Consider the following 27,884-nt stretch of genomic DNA (forward strand, 5'->3'; position numbering starts at 1 on the left):
AAACTACTTGCAATTCATCAGATTGAAAGCAAAGGTCCAACTTTCCCAATATAAAGAGCTGATACAAAGAGTAAAGAAAAAGCCCAATAGGGCAAAAGATATTGATAGTTCCCAGAATAGACAATACAAATGGCTCACTCATAGTATGAGAAATATAAATGAAAACTTCACAGTGATACCATTTCCTTCCTAAGTAGTAACTAGAAAAGATAACAGTAAGTGTTTGCTTAAGGCATTTTTTATGACTTTCCTTTTATAATTACAATTTCAGAAATCTTAACTTTATATCCTTTTGCACATACTAAAATCCATTTAGTCAACAGTTACTGAAAACATATGCTACTAAATAAAGGGTAGTAATACATGAGAACAACATAAAATGAAACTCAGTGTTGACTATTATAACACAAATGTACTTATAAATCAATGCGAATGATGAATTGACGTGTCTATTTCCTCCAAAATCTATGAAATACTAACATTGTCCTTTAAGTGCGGATTTTTGAGAGATGTGCTATAAAAATGAACATTTGGAGAGTTCACTTTTCAAAGAAAAATATCAACTGAAAACAAAGGTGGCTAATTAACTAGCTACATATAACAAACCCAGCAAAGCTTGATGTTATGTGGCATAAGTAAGCTTTTTTCAAAGGCATAGTATCAGTGTATTAATAATTTGCTTAACAAACCCTGAAAGATGCCTGCATTTTTTAAATGTCCTATTTATTGACTGTATTGTCCATTCCACAACAGTATCTAGCATGTTAGGCAAAGCCTCTTGCTACAGGGAAATTAATGAGCAGGTTGGCTGCAGACCACTAATGCAAAAGGATCAGTAATTTTCCTAGTAAAAAAAACAGGAACATAGAAACATGCTTATATCTAATTAATACCAGCATAAAAAAAAATTTAGGATAGTGAACATTAACAAAGAACATGAAGATCTTCTACATAGTATATGTAAAGGTAGAACCAGCTCAAAATGGTCCTATGCTGTTTCTAACAAGATACTGAGTTACTTTTGAGAGACAACAGACCAAAACTGCAATTCATGCAGCTCAAGCATTGGCAGGAGTGAATGTGACCTCCAATTACACCTGGAACCAAAGTCTTCCCCCAACTCTACGGAACCAAAAGACTGGGTCATGACCAGAACTTGAACACCAGAACCTTTTCGGAAGAAAAGGGCCCACTGTCCAGGGAGATCAGGTGCTGAAGGCCCTTACCATACCTTACCATAAATGACAGGGTTCCAAAGCTCTCCAGTCAAAACCTGCCACACCAGCACTGCTGCATGCCAGCTTGTTCCCCTAACCCCTTAACACTAGCTGGAACTGTGGACTGGGGAGACGGACATGAGCCTTGCCCTCTGTCTCCTTGCCAGTCAACCTTGCAATCCAGCTTCTTTCTTTTCTCAAAAGCTGGGTGCCATAGTCTTGGCTTCTATGCACATCAGGCAGCATAACATACATACAATTAGAATAAATACAATAAGAGTACAGCAAATGTATAACAAAAAGTATCAGTCCTACTAATTACTCAGCTCTGCCTTCATCATATTTATAGTAAATTCCCCTCCCCTATATTTCCCTTTTAGAACTGTCCTTTGCTCTATTTGTGCCAACTAACTAAAATTCAGTAGGCTCACTTGTCATTCCTAAGGCATAAAGGCAATGGGAAACAGGTGAGGAGTTAATGATAAAATGTAACTGGGCACTAAATAGGGCTACCAAGTCCCATGAAGATTCTTTCCTATTCAATGAAAGAGAAAACATATGTCTACTTGCTTTTTAACAAATATCTCTAAGGTAGTATCAACAATATGCCAAACATATTTTCTGCTTTGAGAAAAAGACAGTACACAAATAATTACATTAAAAAATAACATTTAAATTTAATTATGTGCTATATGCCAGATCATGGGAGAAGATAAGATGAGGAATAACTTTTTAGTTTGTTTCCTTTTAAAAAATAATCCTGAGGGATGGGGTAAGGCCAGAGAAAGTTCAGAAAGGAAGTAGCATGAGGGCTGCTCTATGAATAAAGCTGAATGTAGTTCAATGACTAAGTGAATGCATGGACAGCCGAGGCACCGACAACCCGAATGTCATATTGTTTCCCATATACATACACTACACTCTCCCGTCTCCACTACAGTATAAAAGTACTTCCGGGGTAAAAGATATATCCAGTTAAAGTCCCTTCAACCCCATATTTTGTTTTGTTGCTGTTCTTAGTAGAAAAAATTTTTTAATGTATAAATAAACAGAATTCTTTTTAAAAGGCTATGGTTTAGTCCACAAATTTAACTTTTCAAAAATCTGCAAGTATCAGGTTTTTCTTCTTTCACTATTAAATTGGTGTGTATATTCTCCAAGAATCAAAGTATATTAAAGATGTGAATTCAATCAGAAGCCTTTAAAATTAAATCAGTTCCTTTTGGCATAAGCAAACTGAGGATGCAGAGGAAAGACACTGAGAAATCTGATGTCTTTGATTTTAATCTGTATCCAAAATTTAAGGTCACTGTTCTAAGTCATTAAATTCATGATATTAACTAAACAATGTAAAACAAGGCCTAGATTAAGTAGGAAGAAAGACAAGAAAAGATTAAAAAATATCAATGGAAATAAGCTCATTACCTATTTAAATAATTGAATAAATTAAAGCAAAAGAAAAAAAAAACTAATGTGACTGAAATCTAATACTGTAGCACTGCTTTCTCTCAGAAAAGGGAAGCCTAAAAGCAATTATCTTCTATACATGCCCAAATTATTCTTTTACTGAGACTTTTATTCAAGCTAACAAGAAACTTAGCTTTGATGTCTGTATTACTTGCTACTTGAAACAAAAGCAACTAACTACAGGCATTCCTCGCTTTATTGCACTTCACTTTGTTGTGCTTCACAGGTGCTGCATTTTTAAAAATACACTAAAGGCAGGACCCTCCACCAGCAAAAAGATTACAGCTTGTTTTATTGTGATACTCGCTTTATTGTGGTGGTCTGGAACCAAACCCGCAATGTAGGCCTGTATATTAATCATTTGATGACAATTTTTAAATCTTTTTATTTTTTATATCTTTATTGATTTCAGAGAGAGGAAGGGAGAGGGAGAGAGAGAGAGATCCATCAATGATGAGTCACTGATGGGCTGCCTCCTGCAAGCCCCCCACTGGGGATCGAGCCCACAACCCAGGCATGTGCCCTGACCAGGAATCAAACCGCGATCTCTTGGATCCTAGGTCGATGTGCAACCGCTGAGCCACACCTGGCCGGGTTGAAATCTTAATGAATATAATGAGGAGGGAAAAAAGAAATTCTGGCCTCCACTGTGGAGGCTGAAACGTATGTGGGTATGGGCACAGAGACCGTAGTCTCATGAGAGAGACCCCACCCTAGCTTGCACAGAGTCCCTCAAAATGGAGACACACACCCTACCCAGTCTGGCTCAGTGATTAGAGCTTCGGCCTGCGGACTAAAGGGTTCCGGGTTTGATTCCAGCCAAGGGCGTGTCCCTCAATTACAGGCTCACTCCCCGGCCCCAGTTGCAGTAGTCGAGAGAGGCAACCAATGGGTGTGTCTCTCTCGTATCTCTCACCCCCCCTCCCACTCTCTCTGAAAAGCAATGGAACAAATATTCTCAGTGAGAATTAAGAAAAAAAAGAAATGGAGACACACTTCAACAAAGTGCCAGTCACAGGAACAGTCCACTTCAACATAGTCTAATCTAGTCCCGGCATAGGCACAATATCTAGGCAATAAAATGTACCATTTTAATCACTTGAGGTTTACTTCTCCCCCATTTCTTTACATCTTGCCTGCAGCAGAAAGATCCTGAGATGACCCCCATGATCCTCCCTCCTGGTACTCATGCCTTTGTGTAATCCCCTCTTCTTCAGGGTAAAGAGGACCTGTGGCTTTCTTCCAACCAACAGGGTGTGCAAAAGGCAATGAGTTATCACCCCCATGATTGGGTCATATTATATGATTCCGTCTGACAGACCCCCTCTGCAGGCGCAGTGATGTAAGCACCCATACTAGAGAAACCCAGATGGCAAGGAACTATGGGAAGCCTCTAGGAGCTGAGCGGTCTCCAGCCAACAACCAGCAAAAAGCAGGGACCCCCAGTCACACAGCTGCCAAAGAAATTCTGCCAACAACCTGAATGAACTTAAAAGGGGAGTCTTTTTCATTCAAGTCCCTAGATGAGAACACAGACTGGCCAACACATTGAGTGCAGCAGCCCTGTGAGACCCTGAGCACTGGACCCAGCCAAGCTGTGCCCAGACTCCTGAACCTCAGAAAACATGCAATAATAAACGTGTTGACTTAACCTGCTATGTTTGTGGAAATCTGTTACACAGCAATAGAAAACTAAGGCATTGCCTCAGAACAGCTCTCTAGTTTGATTTTATTTTAATTTTTTATATGTACTTGAACCAACACAATATACGATGCCCTCAATAAATGCTTATTGAATTAACTGTGAGAATATGATCCTTCTGACCTACTTAAATTTCAATCCTATAATAACAGGCCAAAAAGAAGAAGAAGAAAAAAAGCCCAAAATTAAGAGAAGCTGGAAATTGCCTTGGAAAGAGACCCACTAGCAGCACCTTACTCTACAAAAGGAGGAGCCACAGAACCCACAGGTAAGAAAATACCAAAGGAACTTGACGTTTTCAGGTGAGCCTCACAGGGTAGTAAAAGGAAAGTGCAGCACACAGGCAATAACCAAAGATACTTCCAACACATGAGCATTTGCCCTCTCAGTCCGTTACCTAGAGATTACTTTATAAAACAAAAAAATATTAAAAACCACAACATTCTGATGAAATTAATACCCGAAATATACACATCTAAAAAATATAGAAGAATGAGAATATAAAACTACATATTAAGTGTATTTTACATGACCACAAAAAACAACTTTGTGTCTAAGAGAACTAACAAGGGAACAGCAACAATAAAGACAAACAAAACCCTTGAAGGCTCTAAAATGCTGCTTCTGGATGATATCATTCATCTGGGTGAAAATGACCCTGAGTAACAGAGGTAGCAAAAGCCTGCACTATTAAACCAAGTTTGATATATTGAAAGAATGCTGCTGGCAAAGGATCATTTGTTTGAAAGTCAAAAAGAAAAAGCAGAGGAAACTGAAATAAGCAGCCAAAAGAAGGGAAAGAAAGGCTGCTGCACTCACAGAGGACAGGCTGGTGGCGGCCAGACGGGGGACTGGGTGAAGAGGGGAGGGATTAAGAAGTACGCGTCGGTTGGTACCAAATAGTCACGGGATGTAAAGTACAGCACAGGGAATACAGTCAGTACTATTGTAATAACAATGTATAAGGTGGATACTGGAAATATCAGGGGGGCATTCTGTAAACTATATGACTGTCTAATCACTAAGCTGTACACCTGAAACTAATACAAAATAATACTGAAAGTAAACTGTAATTGAAACATTAAATTTAAATTTTAAAAAAGAAAGATTTTTTTTTTTTTTAAATGCTGGAGACAGCATGTGTCTGTAATAGCAGAGTATCAGGTCTACAGTATAAATTCGAATCTGATGGCCTTTTCTGGGAACTGTTTTTTTCCTTTTTTCCTATGTTGGATTTATTTTTCTAAATGATAGGTGCAGAGCCCGGCTCGGTGTGGCTCAGCGGTTAAGCGTCGATCTAGGATCCAGGCAATCGGGGTTCGATTCCCAGTCAGGGCATGTGCCCATGTTTCGGGCTCAATCCCCAGTAGGAGGCGTGCAAGAGGCAGCTGATCAATGACTCTCTCATCACTGTTTCTACCTCTCTCTCTCCCTCTCCCTTCCTCTCTCTGAAATCAAATAAAAAGTAAAAAGTACATCTATGTCTCCATGCAATGTAAGCAACTAACTCTAAGAATCATTTTTGTTGTTGTTTTTCAATTACAGTTGACTTTCAGTGTTATTTTATATTAGTTTCAGGTGTACAGCATGGTGGTTAGACAATCTCATAATTTACAAAGTGTTCTCCAGGTATTTCAAGTACCCACCTGACAGCATACATGGTTATTACAATATTATTGACTATATTCCCTATGCTGTACTTTATATGGAATCTTTTAATTATCTTTTTAAAAAATCTCCTAGGGAATAAAGTTACAGAAAATTACCAACAAAAAAGGGCAATTTATTGTAAGCATGACTAAACCAGACTTGACAGAATGACATATCCCTGGAGGAAAATAATACACTGGTATCTCATAACCATAAATTTTGTAAAAGAAATCAGATGCTGCTTCTGTCTTATACATAAACAAAAGAAGACTAACAAATATTTTAAAAATCAGTTTAAAAGAAGAAATAACATACCTAGCATTTTCGAGTTATGGTATTATTGGCTTTAGTACATTCTGAATCACATAAAGGCACTAATGACTGAATGTTCCAGACTTACCAGCACATACATTTGAGTTTTCCAACTGAGCAGTGAGGGGCTCCACTTGATCCACAATAGGTCACATTGTACTTAATACACACTAATTCTATTTTGTTGTTGTTGTTGTTGTGACTACAAATAAACCTACTAAAACAGTGCCATGTTGAGAATCTCTGTATTTTTCTTTTTCAAATTTCCCACAGCTCCCTTTAAATTAATAGGTACCTCTGGATAATAAAATTCTCAAGATCACCACTCTACAGTTAATAGTGGTAAAAAAATATTGATAGTTGACAGTATAGATATTGGTTAATGGAACAGGCTTAGGAGTCAAAGGACTTGCACTTGAATTCTAACTTTGCTAGTTACTAGTTGTGTTTTGCAAAACAAACAAAAACACTCAAATTTTTATGAGGAAATGGGGAAGGGGCTACTGCTTTTAGGGGCAGTACCTTCTAAAGGGGTGAGAAACGTGTGCAGAATGTATCCATGCAGGGGAAAATGGGAGCTGAACACAGAAACGAATGCCACTTCACATCTGCACCACAAAGGCTATCAGAATCTCCCTTTGTCCTCTTACTTGATTTGAAAACAGGGTACAAGAGAAAATTGAGGTTATAAGTAGTTAAGAAATTTGCTTGTGGTCAGAAAACAGAACATTGTATATTCAGGATTCACCGGTTTCTGACCTCTAGTTCAACAGCTCTCTCCACACACACCAAGCTACTTCCAGTCCTGGAATCATTTTAACATTTTACAAGTTCAGACACTTTGAGAACATGGTTCTAAAAACATTCAAAACACACTCTTATCTCACGCTTTAAGGAGAGGAGAAAGTCAAGCGAACAGAAGAGAAACCTACTGCTGATTCCATAGCAATTTACAAAATAGTCAATATGTTCCTTCTCTTCATACTTTAGGTAAGTAAGGAGAAGTGAACATAAAATTTTGTTTAAATTCTAGTATTGTTAGAAAACTACAATCCAGTTAAATATTTCCTTAAATTTGAAACAATCACACTCTTGCATTCAAATTACCTATTCTGACATTCCAAAGTATATAATCTAACAACTACTGTGTCTTTTCTATAAAGAAAAGACACACTATAATCAGTTTGCAAAGTCTGGGAAAGAGGTGTTTAAGAGGTGCACACATCTTTACATTTTATACATCTGAAAGTACATTGGTGGTCCTACCAACTCAAAGAATTAACTCTTTATGAACATAAACATATACCTGACAAAATGACATCAAATAACAACCAATATCCATTTCCACCTCTATACACTGAATAAATATTTTTTAAAATCCCCTTATCATCTAGATGAGAAATCTATTTATGGAACAAACACTCAAAGGATAGTTATAATAGCATACAGTAAAAATTATCAACTGAGAAAATGGAATAGATAACTATAAATACTACAAAAACATTATTCAAAATGGTTCAACCATATTTTCCCCACTAAAATTAGGCAAAAGCATCATCTCATACAATTTTCCATATTACTATCAATCAACAAAAATTTAATTTCTTTGAAATCTGACACTAGGGGTTCTAAAACTCCCTATCAATAGGGTCTCACTAGGAACATTTAGCTCTATTTAGGCAGGAAAAGCATCCACAGAGATACAAGGAACAAGAAAAGTGTTTGAAGTGTGACAGATAATCAAGTGGAAAAAGGGCAGTAAATATTAACGTAATTGTTTTAAGGAAGAAAGCATATGCAATACGGTAACAGTTGATCTGATAACCAAAACAGCTACTAAGTGACTAACAGGCAGGTAGCACATACAATGTGGACACACTGAACAAAGGGATGATTCATGTCCCAGGTGGCATGGAGAGGGACAGTGTGAAATTTCATTATGCTACTCAGAAAGGCATGCCATTTAAAACTTACAAACTGGTTATTTCTAAAATTTTCCATTTACTATTTTCAGACCACGACTGACCATGGGTAACTGAAACCATGGAAAGCTACAGTAAATTGTAAAGCTATGACAAGACAAACGGTTTGGCTAGAGTAGTTTGTGGAAAAGTGGCTAGGACGACAAGAGTTTAAGAAGATTTGTTTGTACAGATTTTTCTCAGCCTCTACTCCCCATCTCTAGTGATAGCCATGACTTTCTCCTGCTATAGAGAGGGTACCTTTCAAATCAGTTTTATCTCTTGCTTTCAGGAAGAAAAAGAACAGGCAGAATAGCTGCCTTGCATCTGTTGTTTTTTATGTGCCTTTAACTCAAAATATTCCTTATGCCAAAACAACATTATTCTGGGGTGGCATATTCTGCTACCCTACACAAGCAAAGCCAAGAGAAGTTGAAACTTCAGAAGCCTCAGAATCTGTTTTTCCCCCACCCTACCTGAGAGCTATAGTAATTCTTCTCAGATATCTAATATTCCAACATACTCAATCTCTTCCCATAAAAAAAACCCTCTTCAAACAAGAACTGATACTCAGCCTTAAAAAAGGAAATTCTGGCATGATGCTACTACTACATGGATGAATCTTGAGGACATAAGGTAAGTGAAATAAGCCAGTCTCAAAAAGATAGATATTGTATGATTCTACTTACATGAGGTATCTAGAGTAGCCAAATTCATAGGAACAAAACAGAACTGTGGTTGCCAATGGCTGGACAGAGGAAAAACATGGGGAGTTACCCAATAATGTGAATATACTTGACTCTAATGAAAATGGTTAAGATAGAAATTTTTGTTATGTATGTTTTACCACAATAAATAATAAAAATTTTGAAAAGATAATTAAGAGTAAGTGGTAAATAACTGAGACTGAATCCATGTCCCAAGAAGGTGAAACCAGAAGAACCTCTACTGAAGAGTAAGAGTTGAAGAGTTTTCTTATTTTGTAAACACTGGAAGTTTGGGGGCGAACCAGTGATATCAAGTTGATCAGCATGGGTTTGGACTGCACAAAGCCACTTGTACACAAATTTTTTCAATAAATACTATAAATGTATTTCCTCTTCCTTATAATTTTCTTTATAATATTTTCTTTTCTAACTCACTTTACTGTAAGAATTCAGTATATAATACATATACAAGATACGTGTTAAGCAACTACATTATCAGTAAGACCTCCCATCAACAGTAGGCTATTAGTAGTTAAGTTATTGGGGAGTCAAGAGTTACATGCAGGTTTTTGACTGTGCAGGGAGTTGGTGCCCCTACCTAACCCCTGCATTGTTCAAGGGCCAATTGTAATGAAAATGGTTTTTAGCAAGATTAATATGACATCAATATATCAGATGGGAGTGAGAGCAGGAAATAGGGAGTTAAATGAAGCAGTTCAGAAAATTTGAAAGAAGAGAATTCAACGGATCAGTTCAAGGATGAAGTTGTTAAGGTTCCTAGCCTGGGTAAGAGGAAGAATGCAGCCTTAGTCTGCTCCCTTGAGATAATTAAAGAGTGGCTGAGCAGGCAGATAAAGGAGCTGCAAACTGCACAAGAGGCAGAATGAGGTCCCTTCTATTGCTTTTCAGCCTCTAGGCCATTTATCAGGAATCAAAGAATTTATTTATTTATACCTTTCCTCATCTAAAAAGATCTGAAAAGGTCAGCAAATAACCACTCTTCTGTTACTAGCTGTTAGCCAAGCACAATGGGAGTATTTATACTCCCCCAGAATTTGAGCTGCTGTGATAATGACATAGCTCTACTTACAAATTACATAATAGATGCAATTCTGAAAGATTTTAGAAATAAAATTGTGCGAACTCCGGTCACATGTTAAATGTACTAGGTAAGCCCATATTTACTAGACAGAGCTCTACCTCCTCAATCTTTTCGTAACAGAAAATCACTTACGTACTTTATTATATCCTACTGTGGATTTCTTTGCATTCATCTCCACTGCAGCATGGGAGAAATGCTTGGTGTGAGGGTAAAAGAAAGCCCTAAATCAGATAAAGTTACAAAAAGAACCCTTCTCCTTTTATATACCAAAAGAAAATCAGACCAGAATCATCTAAAGCATATTAAGAATGTGAATAATAAAACTGAAATATTTGTCACATTATAGAGACGAACTATTTTTATAAAAAAGGCTAAATATGCTATCCCAAATAATGAGAATTCTATGCCTTTTTAACTACTGAGTTCTCTATGATACATTACCAGAATAATAAATCAACTTATGCCAACTTCAAGATCTTTATTCAATATTACTGAGTCCAATTTAATTCAAGACTATGGAAACAACAAAGACAAATCACAATTATTGCCCCAAAAGTATACTTTCTGCTGGACAGTGAAGGAGTAAAACGCAAGTATACATTCAACTAGAACACAAGGGAGCTTTACTATAAAGGTCATGAGGAACAAGTACGGTTCCGCCACCACAAAACAAAAAGCATACAAACAATGTTTTTATCGAACATCAACGATCTCAATACTGGATTTTTGAAAGGTCAATAAAATTGAAAAGGCTTTTCTTCCCCACAGGAAAAAAAGAGATTCTTAATATTAGGAATGAGAGAGAAAGAACATCATTACAGACATTAAAAGGCTAATAAGAGAATATTACTAACAACTTTATGCCAACAAATTCAGTAACTTGAATGGACAAATTTCTTGAAAGGTACAAACTACTAAAGGTCATTCAATAAAAAATTTAAAAAATTAATAACCTAAAGAGCCCCCCTATATTTATGAGAAAGAAAATTGGTTTAAAAACCTACCCAACAAAGATAATTCCCAGGCACAGGTGGCTTCACTGGTGTGCTGTACCAAACATATGAGAAATAAATAATAACACTACACAAACTTGAGCAAAATACTGAAGGAACATTCACAAACTTGAGCAAAATACTGAAGGAACATTCCCCATATCATTCTGTGAGTCAAGCATTACCCTGATACCCAAACCTGATAAAGACATTACAAAAAAAGAAAATTATAGAGCAATAGGTCTCATAAACACAGAAGTAAAAATTCTTAACAGGATATTTGCAACTAGAACCAACTAATATGTAAAAAGAATCATGGTAAAAAATGTCTATTCCAAGGAATGCAGCACTGGTTTAACAATCAAAAATCAATATAGTTTACCATAGTAACAGACTAACCTCCCTCCCCTCCCCCAAAACCAAATTATTGTCTTAATGAAAGTAGAAAAAGCATTTGATGAAATTCTATATCCATTCATAATTTTTAAAACAGGGGACAGAAGGAAAAGGTGCTCCTTCAATTGATCAAGAACATCTACAGAAATCCTAGAGGCAACATCCTCCTTAATGCTGATACTGAATGCTTTACTCTAAGATCAGAAAAAGGCTGTCACCACTTTCAGTCAACACTATTTAAGAGTTCTTAGCCAGTGCAATAAGGCAAGAAAAGAAACCAAAGGCATACAGATTGGTAAGAATAAAGAAAAACTATCCTTAATCAAAGATTGCATAATTTTCAACGTGAAAATTCCTAAGAAATCTACTAAAAAGCTACTAAAATTAGTGAGTTAGAGAGATCACAGAATACAAGGTCAATATCATGTTTTTATTTCTATATAAAAGTAATACACAATTAGGAAGAAAAAAATTAATCCAATTGTAATAGGACCAAAAAAAAATATTTAGGGATGTGGGTTAATTGCAGCATGCTAGGAATTAACCTGAGCTATTTTGCTGAAGTAAAGACATGACTGCATGGCAGTTACCCATCAAGACATGAAATGCACTACTTGATAATGATAATGTTGCTTTGTACTGATGGGTCGAGGTAAGTTTTAGGGCAGTGTTTATTCATAAGTGAGATGTGATGATTTGCATATGGTCTCAGGGAAACACCCCAGAGGGCTCTACCATAGGCATGGTTCCATGAAAGACTATGCCTACATGACAGACAAGGTAAAAAGATTATCAGCCTAGACTCCATTTGGGACTCCATGGTTCCATGCATACATAAGTGGCACCTAATCTGAGAAAAAAAGTATGTCCACATGACCAACAGAGAGGACCCAGGTCCTACTTAGCCCCTGCATTGAGGGTCCTTCTGGCTACAATGCTTATCTGTAATGTTCTAATGATGCTGCTATATTTGATCCTTTTCCTGCAACAAATATGTAAGCCCTTTCCTTTGGAGACTTTGAGTCTTCCTTAGTAACTGAACCCTATCTGCCCTGCCACCATTTAGTGCAAAGAATTTAACAAAATGTGTGCAAGACTTGTACATAGAAATCTACTAAACACTGCATAAAGAACTAAATGAATGGGTATATAGGATCATAAAAAATACTATTTTCAAGATGTTATTGTCAGCATATTGATCAATAGATTCAATAAAATCCTCATCAAAATTCTAGCAATCTTTTCCACAGTAATTAAAAGATTACAAAATGTATATGGAAATACAAAGAACCTAAAACAGAACATTGAAAAAAGAACAAATGTTGGAAGACTTACACTAACTGATTTCAAGACTGACTATAAAGCTACGGTAATCAAGAGAGTAATATTGGCACAAGGACAGACAGATAATCAAGGGAGAACAGAATACACGCTCCAGAAATAAACCCATATAAATACGGTCAATTGATTTTCAAGAAAGTTGCCAAGATAATTCAATGAGGAGAAGATGGTCTTTTCAACAAATGTTGCTGAAACAATTTGATATCCATATGCAAACAAATGAACTTTGAAACTTCCCGCACACCATGTACAAAAATGAACTCAAAATGGATCATACGCCTAATGCAAGAGCTAAAAATATACAGCTTCCAGAAGAAAACATAGGAGAAAATCTTTGTGATGTTGTTTGCACAAAGTATGTGTGTTTTTTTAAGGATAAAACAAAAAAGAAATGAACTACAAAATAGAACATTGATAAACTGGGCTTCCATCAAAATGAAGAACTTTGTGCTTCATTTCCATCAAGAAAGTGAAAAGACGGCCCAAAGAATAGGAGAAAATATTTACAAACTATGTACTAGATAGAAAACATATCCCAAATATATAAAGAATTTTAAAACTGAGTATTATACAGATGAACAACCCAATTTTTTAATGGCAGAAGATTTGAATAGACAACTCATCAATGAAGACATACGAATGGCAAATAAACATATGAAGGATGTCAACACCATTAGTCACTAGGGACATGCAAATTAAAACAGCAACAAGATGACTTTTAACCCAGGAGAATGGCTGAAAAAAACCAAAACTTTTTTCTAAGATGACAATAACAAGAACTGGCAAAACCACCGGGCATCTGGAACTCTCACAGATTTCTGGGTAAGTCACTTTGGAAAACAGTTTGACAGTTTAAAAAATTAAGCATATACTACCACTAACCCAGCAATCTCACTCTACTATTAAGTACTTTAGTATTTATTCAATATAAATGAAAAATAATTTATAATAGCCAAAAACTAGTACAGAAACAAATTTTCTGTTCTGGAAAAAAGAAAACTCTAGTAATAGCAGATCAGCTGTTACCAGGGGCTAAGGATAGTGACAGGGGATTGAATGCAAAGGTATACAAGAAAACTTTCAGAAATAATGAAAATGTTCTATTTTAGTTATGTTACTGTGAAAAGCTTACAGGCGAATATTTGCCAAAATTCGTAGAATTGTACACCGAACATTATTAAACTTTATTTTATGTAACTTATACTTCATTAAAGCTGATTTTTAAAAAGAAAAATGTCACTTTAAACATAATCTTTTTACTTTCACGACTTTCCAATTTAGGCAGGACATGGCAGGGTTGGCTTATCCATGCTCCATGCAGATCAGCTGGGGCAACTTGACTGGGGGCTGAAGGATCGATCCCCTTTCAAGCTCACTCACAGGGCAGCAAGCTGGTGCTGGCTGGCTGAGCTAGGGCAGCGGAGAAGGTTTTGGTGGGCTCTCTCTTAAAGAAGGGTGGCATCGGTTCCATAAGAAGCCCTATCACTTTTTATGACCTGGTCTAGAAGGTCACATTAGTGACCTTTCACCACAGTCACAAGCCTGGCCAGACTCTAGAGGAGGGACATAGACCCCACCTCTTTATGAGAGGAGTATCAAAGTCACATTATAAAGCCCAGCATGTAAGATGGGAGATATTTTTCTGACTATCTTGGAAAAGACAATCTAGCAGATTGGATTTTTACTCTGTAGGTAAGTAGGAGTCATTAGGGCAATGCAGAAACAATATAATCTCATCTATATTTTAGGACTATTAGGAATAAACTAAAAAGGTGTGTGGGGGCACAGGGATGGAGAGGGAGAACCTATTAAGGTGGTATTTCAGGAGTCAAAGCAAAAGAGACCTTCAAGTGGCACATCTATGAGTAAGAATGATGACACAGGCTTGCCAGCGACACTATAAAAATACAAGTGAAATGTCTTGGCAGCTAATGGACGTGTGTAAATCTGGATTCTCTGGAAAGCGAGATGCCATTAAGCAAGACAAAGTTTAGGAGGGGCAGTAAAAAATTCTCTTTGGCAATTTTTTAGTGCTGGGGAAGGCAGACTGCATTTGAAAATAACAAGGAAGAGAGCCACCACAAAGAACACACTGTATATAACCCATTAAGAAGAGACTCAGTTCTGATGAATCAAGAGGTGGCTACATCCTGAGACAGGGCAACACAGATAATTCTATTTACCTAAAAGACTGATGTTTACTTGCGTATGAAATGACTAAAAAGGTATGCTTTAATATCCATCTCCTTCCTAACCAAAACATTCTCTTTGTAGTTCACTGGGTTAATAAAACTGCCTATCTGGGGCTTTGTTTCTAATGCGAGGGGGTAGGGAAAATTTATATAGCTCTTTTTTAAGTGATAATGGTGATCATGCATGAATTTAAAACAGAGTGTTCCTTTTAAGCTGTGAATCCTCTGTACCAGGGCAGACTCCGCTGGTGGATTAATCTCCCTTATTCCTTGCTAAAAAAACTCCTGCTTTCTGCAGCTATTGAATGGCCACGTGCTTCAGGGGAGCTGGGTTTAGAAGCCTCAGGATGAATCTTGCTTGGTTTAACTCAGTGTTCCCAATCCCAGGGAGCTGTACAACAGAATCAGCTCAGTGTTTTTAAAAGACCAATGCCTGGGCAAGCCCTCTCCCCACCATTCTGGCTTAATTGGTCTGGAGTTATAGCATTTTCTAACCATTAGGCGATAAGTCTAAAGACAAAAGTCAGCTCAACAGGAACTAAGGCTGTCAGCAGAAAGATGGATAGAACCTTGATTTTGACAACATTGTTGAATTAACTGATGCTAGAACCTTCTTTCATCCAGATTTCTCCTCATGTAAAATTTTCCTCATTTTTTTAAGCCCCTTCTGATTGTTTTCTGTTATTGGCAGTGAAAAGCATCCTACATGCTATGCTACACCTGACAATACAAAGTTCAGGATAAAAGTTTGCGCTTATAAACAGGAAGCAGAACTTCACTCACTCTGCTGACAAAGGACAAGTCAATTTTACCTGAGCCAGCAAAAAATGTTGTTGTTTTGCTACACATGCAAAGATCACTTCCTGCAGCTTATATGAATATTTGAATAGACAGGTATGTGTCTGCTCAATGCCTCCACAAACGACTAGAGGTTCTTCTCTGAAACTGAACGATGCAGTCAGCACTGTACAAGACAGTGTCATCTTGCACATATACCTTTTACTGTGTTTTAATAGCTATCTCCCAGATATTCCTATAGTATTAGTCTGAAATAAATAGGGACATTCTCAAAAACCAAAATGAAACACTATACGAATGACATAACCTTCTTTGTTCTGCTCATCAATTCAAGCTACCGAAACACCGAAAGCAGCTGCCCCCAATCTCTGCTGCCGTTGGATACACCTTATCTTTGGCTCTGATCTCTGGTACAACATGTGCAGGAAGCGCCTTATAGATTCTGCTCTTCTTCTCCCAGAAAACACCAAGTGGTGGGTGACACCCCTGGGGAGCCCTGGACTGGGAGGAATGATATCAGGGCGAGGGCTGCAGCCACGGGGCTCGAACAGCAAGGCTAAGGAATGGATCCCCATCACCAAGCGGAGCCAACTGGTCAAGAACATGACAATGAAGTCCCTGGAGGAAATCTCGCTTTTTTACCTGCCCAGCAAGGAATCTGAGATCACGTATTTTTTCCTGGTGATATCCCTCAAGGGTGAGGTTTTAAACATTACGTCCATACAAAAGAAGGTCTGAGCTGGCCAGAAGAGCAGGTTCAAGGCATTCGCCATCGAGGATTACAACAGACATGCCGGCCTGGGTGTTAAGCACTCCAAGGAGGCTGCAGATACTGCCATCTGCAGGGACATCATCATGGCCAAGCTCTCCATTGTCGCCGTGTGGTGAGGCTACTGGGGGAACGAGATCAGCAAGCCCACACCATTCTTGCAAGATGACTGGCTGCTTTGGCTCTGCTGGTGCACCTCATCCCCGCCCCCAGGGGCACTGGCACCAGTCTAGGCCCCTGTGTCCGGGAAGTATCAATGAGGGCTACACTTCAGCCAGGGGCTGCAATGCCACCCTGGGAAACTTCTCCAAGGCCACCCTTGATGTCATCTCCAAGACCTACAGCTATCTCACCCCCAACCTCTGGAAAGAGACTGTTCACCAGTCTCCCTATCAAAAATTCAGAAACCATCTCATGAAGACCCACATCAGGGTCTCCACGCTGAAGACCCAGGCTCCAACTGTGACCACCACGTAGGTTTTATACAAGAAAAATAAAGTGAATTAATTCTCTTCAAAATAAATAAAGGTCTCTGTCCCCAAATTAAATTCTAAGTCAATTATTTAAACCTTTCTTAACTTCGGTTTCAAAGGAATGTGGACAGCTTGTCACTTCCAAGGCTCACCTCCCCCATATCTTGGATTGATCCCTCCAGCTCCTGTACTTGCTGCCCTTCATTGTCCCTACTCTCTTCAATGAGGTTCAGGGGCTGCTTCCCTCAGCCTTTAAACATGTTCCCATCTCCCCATATAAAACTCTGTACCATATATTCCTTTCCCTGCCAGCTCCAGCCCCCACTCCCACCCCCTGCCTTTTACAGCCAACCTTCCTGAATCATGGCCCACTCATCTCTTCCTTCGTTTACCAACCCGCTTCAATATGGCTCCCACCTCCACCACTTGATTAAATTTGCTCTGGGAAAGGCCACCAATTATTGCCTATTGCTAAAATTAATGACCCCTTGTAAGTCTTTGTATTACTTTTTTGATTATTTTTAATCTTCCACTAATACCAAATTGTATGTTAGGTGCTAGATGTCCAAAAGTGATTGAAACATGTTACAAAGCTCACAGTCTAACAGGAGAAATGGTCACAGAGACTATTCTAATACTATGGTAAGTTCAATGACAGAAGCCTATACATTATAGAGGGAAATCATTGAGAATGGGAGCTGGAAAATGGTTTTAAAGAAGCAATGAATAATCTCATTTTAAAAGATTTAACAGAAATTCCTGATGTTGTAGACATTGAAAAAGAATATTCCAGACACAGCATATGTGTGTGAAGAATAAAGAAATGACCTAAACTCAGGCCATAGCAGTGAGCAGGGAGGAGGGGAAGGATCTAAGAGAAATTAATCAACCTATCACTGGCTAATCTTCCTTTCTTGATACAGTCATGCCTCAGTATCTGTAAGGAACTGGTTGCAAGATCCCCATGGATACCAAAGTCCACGCATGCTCAAGTCCCTTCTAAAAATGGGGTAGGAACTGCACATAACCTACACACATCCTCCCTATACTTCAAATCACCTCTAGATTATTCATGATGCCTAATACAATGTAAATACTATGTAAATAGTTGTGATATTCTCTTGCTTAGGGAACAATGACAAGGAAAAACTCTATTCAATACAGATGCAACCATCACAGGCCTAACTACATAGTACACATCATCAACAACAACATAACATTTTTTCCAAATACTTCTGACCCACAGTCAGTTTAATTTATGGATGCAGAACCCGCAAATATGGAGAACTGACCATGCTTTTTCTCTGGCTTTCCTCCTATCCCTCCCTTTTGTTGGATTCTTTTTTCTATTCCCAAGAGGCTGCCCCCATCGCCTCCCACTCTAAATGTTCTCAGGAAGATTTCATCCAAGCCTGTTACTGGCTGGGAGACACTGCAAACCAGGTCACTGTAAAGAAAAGTTTTTATTTGTAACTTCAGTGATGGTGCTGTTGAGTACAATACTCAGTTCTCTCCACAGGATTAGCCAGATCAATTGCTTTCACAAAACTAATGTACAAACTAACATACAAAAATAGCATCTGGATAAGATGGTGCACTACCAACAGATGAATAAAACGTATTGAACAGAAGCGAGCACAAAGTGATCCTGGGGAAATGAAACTGCAGAATCTCAAGTGATTTAGAAGTAGTCTAACTAGAATTTAACTCAGAGGAGGAAAACTGATCATATAAACTTTAAGCATATCCAGAAGGTGTTAAAAAAATTACATAATGAATTGATGGGAAATGAATGCCAGGCTTGTTCTTCCTCTGAAGAATGTGGGGTCCTCTCCATCCAAATTCAAATCTGAAAATGTTCTGCAGAATTGCCTTTAAGAATCACAATTCCTAAACAGGAAGCTAAGGAAAGAAGGTGGTTTCTAAGGGTCCATACCCCTACATATTATACTCTACATAGCAGTCATCACCTGGGCTTGTCAGAAATTAATTGGAAGGGCTGATAAGTTATATTTGTGCTCTCAGGCTGCAAGCCTTTAAGCAAATGAACCGCATGTTCTGCATTAGCCGAATTTGCCAGTGGCTTTCTCAAGGAGAAAATGCACCTTTGTGGAGGTCAAAGAGGAATATGTGAGAATAATCTCTTCTGATAGCTGTGCTGTTAACTCCCAATGGCCAACAGAAACAGCCCTTATAAAATTACAGAAGCAGCTTTCAAAAACTTTAAAGAGAAATTAAAAATAGAGCAATTCTGGCCCACCGGTGTGGCTCAGTGGCTGTTCCCCACCCATGCTCCCAGAGGCCATCGGTTCAATTCCCGGTCAGGGCGCATGCCCGGGATGCAGGCTCGATTCCCGGGAGTGTGCAGGTGCCGGTGGCAGCCAATTGATGTTTCTATCTCATCTATGTTTCTATCTTTCTCCCTCTCCCTCCCTCTCTCTCTAAAAATAAAAATAAAAACGTTTTTTTAAAAGAGTAATTCAGTTGTCGTATTCATAGTCTCTTGCTAATTTTATTTCTACCAGGAAAAAAAAATTGTCTGCAAATTGTTCATCCAAGAAAGTAAATAAATAATGTGAGGAGATGATTCTGATTTGCAACATTAACTATACTTTTAGAACCTCTAGCAACTACTAATCAGACTCTTTATTCCCATTTAAAGGAAAGCCATTTCAACTATAAGTTGACAGAACCATTTTGGAAAGCAAAACAAAAACTCTTCTTTTATCCTTTGGGGATAAGAAGAGAGACAAGAAACGGTCAATAGCAATGGAGCTGATCCCTTCACGCAGCTCAATATTAAAAATAACATTTGGCATATATCAAAAAAAAATGTTATAAAACTAAAGTTTTTTCATTCAATCCAATCCCACTAACTGAACCTCTTTGCCAGTGGATCAGCTGTGCCACCATATAAACTGCATTTAAAATATTTTCCTTCGTCTTGAGAATTTCATTTAATAGGCTTATGTAAATTAAGTACTTTTATTTACTGCCCCATCTAAATAAAAAGAGCAAGTTGTCAGTAACAAAAACCTTTCCCAACAATATAACCCAGGCATCTTCATTAATAAATTGCTTGAATTGAATACAAAGAATATATTATTTGAATGTGTTGTAATAAAACAGCATCCCCTGGGACACAGAAACAAGACAAGTATATTTATGGAAGATGTGGTAAAAGAGGAAAATTACAAATCCAATTAAGCACTTGATAAAGACCTCCAATACAAAGCTTTTTAGAACTCCTCATTATTCAAATGGCAGCTATACTGGAAACAAACCAGACGAAACAGAGTAAACCTAAAGGGAAGCCTGGGGGGGCGGGGAGAAACCACTCCTCTAAGCCATCTCAAAAGTATCTTTTCGATGCACAAAGTCAGGGGAAAAGAACAATTATCTTTTGGAGACCTGACTCAGCATCAAATATGCACATGGTAGTTTTGTAAAGTCTGTTCTTTCATCTTTAACTTCAGCTACCCTGTCCTGTGCTCCACTATTTGCAGTTGTCCCTGTTTGTTTCATTAGTGACACAGAAGACCTATTGAAAGAAGCTGTCCAGATGTAAATTGGCATTTCACTTTTGGAACGCAATTCAGCAAAACACATCAATAGCTATGGTCAAAATATTCATCTCCTCATCTACCATTAAGTGTCTACTCTTTTGACAGTGCTTTCTATAAACCTCAAACAACCATGAAGGATAGATTTTGTTACCTTTCCACATAAGATGAAAATGAAACTCAAATACGTAAACTTGCCACAGTCTTCACAGCTAGTAAACAGCTTATAGGAATGTGAACTCACATTACATCTCACTCCAGAGGCTCTGGATGACATGACTGTTCATGCAGAAAATCAAAGAATCTACCAAGAAAGAAAACCTAATAGAGCTAACAAGTAAATTTACCAATGTTGCAGGACATAAAAGTCAAAACACAAACATCTATTGTATTCTATGTTGTACTAGCAACAATTTAAAAATAATGTTTTCTTCAAGTACCACTTATCAAAGGTCATCAAAAAGCATAAAATATTTAAAAAGAAATTTATAACAGGTGAAGCAAAGAGAATTTTTAGGGCAGTAAGAATACTCTGTATGATACCATAATGGTGGATACATATTATACATTTGTCCAAACTCACAGAATATACAACACTAAGAGTACACCTTAATGTAAAGTATGGGCTTCGGTGATTATGATGTGTCGATGTAAGGTCATCAACTACAACAAATGTATCATTCTGGAGGAGTCTAGGAGTGAGGAAGTCAAGGAGTATATGAGAAATCTGTACCTTCCTCTCAATTTTGCTATGAACCTAAAACTACCCTAAAAAAAAAGTCTTAAACACAAATCATAAAATACTTAAACACAAAAGTCTTTAAGACCTTTAACAAAAATTCCAAAATTTTGCTGCCAGAAATTAAAGCTCTAAAGAAACTAATAGCTACTCCATATTCATGAATTGGAAGACTCAATATTGTTAAGGTGTCATTTCTCCTCAAACTGATCATTGCCATCACAATTAAAATTCACTTTTTTTTTTTTTAGAAACGATGAAATTTTCTATAGAAATTCAACAGACTTAGAACAGGCAAAACAGCATCAAAGAAGAATGAAGTTGAAGGGCTTCTGTCACCTGTTTTCATGACTTAACTATCATAGTACAGTAACTTAGGTAGTATGATATTAGCAGTAGCTAGGAAAAAAGATACAGGAATGGTTAAAAGGCATATAAAAAAGTGCTCCACATCACTAGTTATCACACAAATTTAAAAAAACCACAATATGCTACTGTTAAAATGGCTAAAATTAAAAAGACTAATTATATCAAATTTTACAGAGTGCACGAACCATATGGAAACTGTCACATATTGCTGATGTACAATAATACAACCACTTTGGAACATTCTTCAGAAGTTCTGTTCAAAGCAGAAATTCTCAATCTCAGCGTTACAGACGTGGTGCACCAAATAATTCTTTGTGTGCAGAGTTATGCTGGGCATTGTATGCCACTTAGCAGTCTCCTGGACCTCCATCGACCCCCCATTGTGATAATTAAACCGTCCCCCATCACTGCCAAAATCAACAACAGCTGAGAATCACTGCTTTGAAGTTAAACATGCGTCCGTCTACTCAGCAAGCACCTACCCGACAGACATGCACACAGTGCCCTCTGACGATGGCACCTGAACAACACAAACAGCAGAGGTAACGGACATGCCCCCCACAAGGCAACAGACCATCAAGCTGAAACACCCACACAACGACCCACACTCAGCCTGAATGAAACAGCTACTCTGATGCACCCAACACCACAAATGAGTTTTAAGAACATTACACTGAGGGAAAACAACCAACCAACCCAGATATGAAAGAGCGCACACTGGATGATCCCGTTTACTCCAAGTTCTAGCAGGTGAATGAAACAGTGGCTGTGTTAGAGGAGGGCAAGGTGGAGGTGAGAGAGAAGCAGGAAAAGGGACAGAAACTTGCTTAAAACTGGAGCCTGTATTGCACATAAATTTACACCTTCAAAAATGTAAAATAGACTGATGATAGTCTAAGTGTGCAAAATTATTTACAATGACAAAGTGACAAAAATAAAAATAGAGCATGTAAGTAATTTTGAGATCACATCATTTTTTTTTATGTCACAGTTACGTATATAAATTTTAAATAGTATTTGGGAATTGCTTTGAGATGTCAAACTTAACTAGACAGATGATAGTCTCCACAACTCAACTCAGATACCATGGTTTAGCATACACTCCTCCTTTTTACTCTTTTCAGCTCACTGGTCACCAATTTCTGAATTAAACAGATGATACATGTGACACATTTATTTGTTGGTATATTCACTCAACTGTCAAATGAACTGTGTGCTTCCTTGTGAAGGTCAAAATCTTCACAAGCACCCATCTGCCAATGTAACCTGACACATTTAAAAATCAGTATGCATAGCAAAACCAATTTAAGATTATTAACATTTTTCATTTCCATTTAATTTCCCATGACAGCTCACCCTCATATTCACAATGTTTCCTTCATTTCACTAATAAGCTAAAGACAGCTTTCACATTTATTTCACTTCTTTCAGAATTAATCGCATTTGGCAATACCAACCATTTAAATGAGGCAATGTTTAATTTGCAATAAGTTTTGAAAACGTTTCTTAAAGTAACATTACAAAAGATCAATGAATCCAAGGGCTGGTTCTTAGAAAAAATAAACAAGATTGTCAAACCTTTAATCAAATTCATCAAGAAAGAAAGAGAGAAGATCCAAAAAATAAAAGCAGAAATGAAAGAGAAGTTACAACTGACACCAAAGAACACAAAGGACTGGCCGGCCAGTGTGACTCAGCTGGTTGGGCGTTGTCCTGTGCGCCAAGAGGTCACTGGTTAGATTCCCGATCAGGGCACATACCCAGGTTTCAGGTTCAATCCCCAGGGTCAGGGAGGCAGGTGGTCGATGTTTCTCTCTCACATCGATGTTTCGCTCTTCTTTCTCTCTCCCCTTCCCCTCACTCTAAAATCAGTAAAAACAGGCTCATGGAAGAATTAACATCATTGAAATGTCCATGTTACCCAAAGCAATCTATAAAATCAACACACTTCCTATCAAGTTACCAATGGCAAATCTAGAACAAATATTCTAAAAATTCATATGGAACCACAAAAGACCCCGAATAACCACAGCAATCTTGAGAAAGAAGAACAAAGTGGGAGGAATCATGCTACCTGATCAAACTATACTACAAGGTCATAGTAATCAAAACAGCATGGTACTGGCATAAAAACAGACATATAGATCAATGGAACAGAATAGAGAGCCCAGAAATAAACCCACACCTTTATGGTCAATTAATATTTAACAAAAAGCCAAAAACATACAATGGGGTAAAGATAATCTATTCAATAAATGGTGTTGGGAAAATTGGACAGAGGTGTGCAAAAAAAATGAAACTGGATTACCTTCTTACACCTTCTTAAACAAGAATAAACTCAAAATGAATTAAAAACTTAAATGTTAGACTCGAAACCACAAAAATCCTAGAAGAAAATAAAGGCAGTAAAATCTCAGACATTTCTCTTAGCAATATTTTATCTGATATATCTCCAAAAAGTAAACAAATGGAACTACATCAAACTAAAAAGTTTTTGCACAGCAAAGGAAATCATCAATAAAATGAAAAGACAACCCAGTGAATGGGAGAACATATAGGGGCTTAATATCCAAAATTTATAAAGAACTTAAAAAACTTAACACCAAAAAACAAGCAATTAAAAAATGGGCAAAGGTCCTGAAAAGACACTTCTCCAAAGAGGACAAAGATGGCCAATTAGCATATGAAAAGATGATGTTCAATGTCACTAATCATCAGAGAGATGCAAATTAAAATCACAATAAGATACCATCTCACACCTGTCAGAATGACTATCATAAATAAATCAACAAACAACAGTGTTGGCGAGAAAGTGCAGAAAAGGGAACCTTCATGCACTATTGGAAATGCAGACTGGTGTAGCCACTGTGGAAAGCAGTATAGAGTTACCTCAAAAAATTAAAAATAAAACTACTTTATGACCTATCGATTCCACTTCTGGGGATACACCCAAAGAAACTGAAAATGTTAATCTGAAAGAATATATGCATCCCTGTCTCCACTGCAGTATTATTTACAACAGCCAAGAATTAGAAGCAGCTCAATGCCCATCAGTAGATGAGTGGATAAAAAAACCGTGGTACATTTACACAGTGGAATACTATGCAACCATAAAAAAGGGAAATCTTGCCCTTTGGGACAGCATGGATGGACCTGGACAGCTAAGTGAAATAAGCCAGTCGGAGAATGACAAGTACCACATGATTTCACTCATATGTGAAATCTAATGAACAAAATAAACTAACAAAATAAAAACATAGATAATCAGATTGACAGCTGTCAGAGGGTAGGAGTGTTGCTGGGCTGAGTAAAAAAGATGAAGGGATTAAGAAAAAAAACAAAAAAACAAAAAAAAAACAACCAAAAAACTCTCATAGAAAAGGACAACAGTGTGATGATACCAGAAGGGGGGGGGGGGGGGATAAACAGTGATGAAAGAAGACTTGACTTTGGGTGGTAAACACACAATACAATATACAGATGAGGTATTATAGAACTGTACACCTGAAACCTATATAATTTTATTAACCAATATCACCCCAATAAGTTCAATAAAAAGGAAAAAAGAAAACATTTCTCTGTTCTCTCCATCACTCATAAAGCTACTGGTACTGATTTATTTCAGTAAAAGCAGACATGAAAGAAAAGTTATAACAAACTACCCTGGCTGAGTAGCTCAGTTGGTTAAAGTGTCATCCAGATACGCCATGGGTGGGGGTTCAATCTCCAGTCAGGACACATACAAAAAGCAACTAATGAATGCATAAGTGGAACAACAAATTGATGTTTCTCTCTCTCACAAATGATTAGATAGATAGATAGATAGATAGATAGATAGATAGATAGATAGATAGATAGATAGATGATAGAAAAGTTAAAACAAATTACCAAGGGTCAATAGCTGCCAGCCACCCAGTCATATAACCTGAGCCGTCTTTTGGCTCTACCAAGTCGGATACTCATCAGAGGAGGCTGTAACCTCTAAGAGTGGGTAATGTATGACTTTCACTGGAGAAAAATCAGATGTCCAAAATTCTTCCTCAAAACCTACCAGGAACAGTATGAAACAGCATATTTAATGTGCCTAAATTTTTCTGTAATACAAATTATAAAAAGTAAAGCTCAAAAATCCTCTTCACTGGGATAAACAAAACAGTGTAAGAGTGACAACGGGGGCATGATTCTGCTTTTGATTTTGCTTTTGCTTTGGACGGGGGCGGGTGTAAAACGGTATTTCCAATCATATCCAGGTATGGGTTCTGGGAATTGAAAAAAAAAGTTAATGCCTAAGGTATAATTCAAGATTTGGTAAATCAAGGCAGAAATGTCCAGTTAAAGACAATGGAATGAGTATATCTTCTCTGCTCCCTACAAAAAGGAATAAACTTAAAAGCATATAAGAAACAAGCATAAACCCCAAAAAAACCAAGAGAGAGGACAGCAGACAGCAGATATTAACTAAATTTTTCTATTATGTTAAGTAGATAAATGATGGTAATATGAAGAAAACTGCAACCTAAATGCCCGCACAGAGCAATGCACACAATATGCCAGCCGAGTCACACAGCCAATGAACAAATGGCTTCCATCTCACCGAGTGCATAAACTAGGGCAAATCCTCGCCCACGCTGAGCGGCAGCATCAATCCAGGCACTCCACAGTTCCTCGCAGACATGACTAAGACAACACCCTGACTTCTCTCTCATTGTGACTAGTCCCAAGCCAATGAATAAAGTTAGTATTAAGTACTTATACAGACTTTCCTTAATTATTCACACAGTAATAGCTTAATCACAGTTTGTTTTTGTTGTGGTGGTTTTTCGTGAGAACACCTCTACTTCATTCACCCACTAAGCGAATGCATTTGTGCTGCCTTGCAACAGGGTACACTCCCCAACCCCAGCATTCTCTCTGTCTCTGGGAACCAGTATTTTCTGTCTTGTCTAATTGAAGCAAGATATCCTCTTTTATGTTTCTCTGGGCCCAATACTCATATTCCCAACTAGAAGGTTCAGGGCTGGTTTTCCCTTCTCAGCACTATGGCACATTCTAAAACAATTAAATGAAAATATATTATGAGTTTTTAAACATTAGTAAGCTTAAAATTCCTTTTTGGGGGATCAACTCTAAGCTACAAATGAATTACTTACTGTATTTTGTCATCCGTGGTTTGGCTATAAAGAAACTGATGCCAAACATTTAATATCTATGGAAACCAATATTTGTAATTCTGCACAGAACCAGATTCTAGGAAAAGGCTGAGAATCAACTAGATATGTGAAAGGTGCAGTTGAGTGTGCGTATGTGAGCACACACACACATGCACAGTATTAGGAAGCAAGGAAGAGCGAGAAAAGGCTCACAGATGATCTAGACTAAACTGGTAAAACAAGAGAATCATAAATAAAAAACAAATGTTATATGGTTCCAAAAGAGAAAACCATGGTATGTAAAGAATGCAGGTAGATCTCATCAAAAGACAAGATACTAACAGTAAGTGCTGCTACCTTGATAGTTAAAAATCTCAGAAAAGAACAGCCAATTATCTTGAGTGGGCAGAAGAGAAACGTAAGGTTGAGTTTCTGTCACAAGTAATTTGTTCAACTACAGGTATGTTCCTGGTGGTCTTTGGCCAGAGAACATTAACAATGGTTTTTAAGGTGCTGGGGTAAGGGAGGCTCTTACTTCAAGGAAAACAACCGACAGTGTTTATTGTCGATGATAAAATTCAAGCTTTCAAGAGAAAAATTAGATTTTTAGAAAACTTCTATCTACTCTAAATGGATAGCTTCCCAATATTTAAAGACCTCTCTAATGAAAACAGTAGTGATATTAACAAATGTGGAGTTTGTTTTGATATTATAAAATGAAGTTGATAACCTAATATTAGGAAGATCTGCATAACTCAGAGAACAAATATTTTCCAAATAAACAAAGTATGAGTCTTGATTAACAACAGAAATTATTTAAAAAATAATACGTAAGTAAAAAGTCTTTCCAGAATGCAAGATAGTCCAATGGATTTTATTGTAAGAACAAAAGGTTCACTGATGTGGTTTCACATCTATATTGCAACTCATCTTAAAGAAATTTTCAGTGGTTGAAGTCTAATGTAGTATCAAAGAAGAATATCC

The 27,884-nt window shown here is 37.5% G+C and overlaps 1 protein-coding gene and 1 pseudogene across 1 annotated transcript in view; one reads left to right on the top strand and one right to left on the bottom strand.

Moving 5' to 3' along the window:
- The window catches only part of DDX10 (DEAD-box helicase 10), a 207,599-nt gene that overhangs the window by 95,531 nt on the left and 84,184 nt on the right, over positions 1–27,884 (bottom strand). The gene's annotated exons all lie outside the window — the stretch shown is intronic.
- On the top strand, positions 16,255–17,083 carry LOC107529989 (small ribosomal subunit protein uS5 pseudogene; annotated as a pseudogene).

Source organism: Miniopterus natalensis, chromosome 11 (assembly GCF_054644295.1).
Source record: "Miniopterus natalensis isolate mMinNat1 chromosome 11, mMinNat1.hap1, whole genome shotgun sequence".
Taxonomy (NCBI): Eukaryota; Metazoa; Chordata; class Mammalia; order Chiroptera; family Miniopteridae; genus Miniopterus; species Miniopterus natalensis.